Genomic DNA, 700 nt, shown 5'->3' on the forward strand with positions numbered 1-700 from the left:
CCGCTCTGCGGCTACGTGAATCTCGGCCCCCAACGAACCAACCAGCTGGAGACTTTTATTCAACCCAGAATGAGTTACAGCCATCAGGTCTTCAGCGTGTGAGCATGTGCAGAGTAAACAAAACACAGCTGGCTAGCCAGAAAGAGGCTTTCCCCTCCACGCTACCACATGAAGTGGCAGAAACGTGGAATGGGTAAGAGGGACAAGAAGTGCTTGTTGTCTCGAAGTTTAGACACTTAAAATATTAAGCTCTTGACAACCCAGACAATGTACCCAAAGGACTTCTGGAATCAAGCCTACATATTTAACTAGCTCATTTAACTAATAGTAGAACAACTTTTAAAAAATAAAGGCCACTACCCGTATTGTATCTCATTTGTATGAGCTTTACCAAAAGTAAATATTGCCATCAGACCATCTTGTCATCCTCACCTTTTATTTTCCTTTTTTTTTAAAAAAAAAAAAAATACAAGAATTATACCTGCTGTGTTTTTGTATCCTGATAACTGGCATGACATTTTAATTTTTTCCCCCCTTTATCAACCAATTATGTCAGTAAAAATAATTGCTTTTTAGATCAATGAGAAAAAAAGGTTTAAACAACCAAACTGCACACATCTCTGATTTTTTTTTTTTTTTTAAAAGGGACATTACCTTCTCTCTTAATTTTGCCAACCTTTTTTCTTTTTTTTTTTTTTTT

The sequence above is a fragment of the Merops nubicus genome, unplaced genomic scaffold (assembly GCF_000691845.1).
Source record: "Merops nubicus isolate BGI_N331 unplaced genomic scaffold, ASM69184v1 scaffold6498, whole genome shotgun sequence".
Lineage (NCBI taxonomy): Eukaryota > Metazoa > Chordata > Aves > Coraciiformes > Meropidae > Merops > Merops nubicus.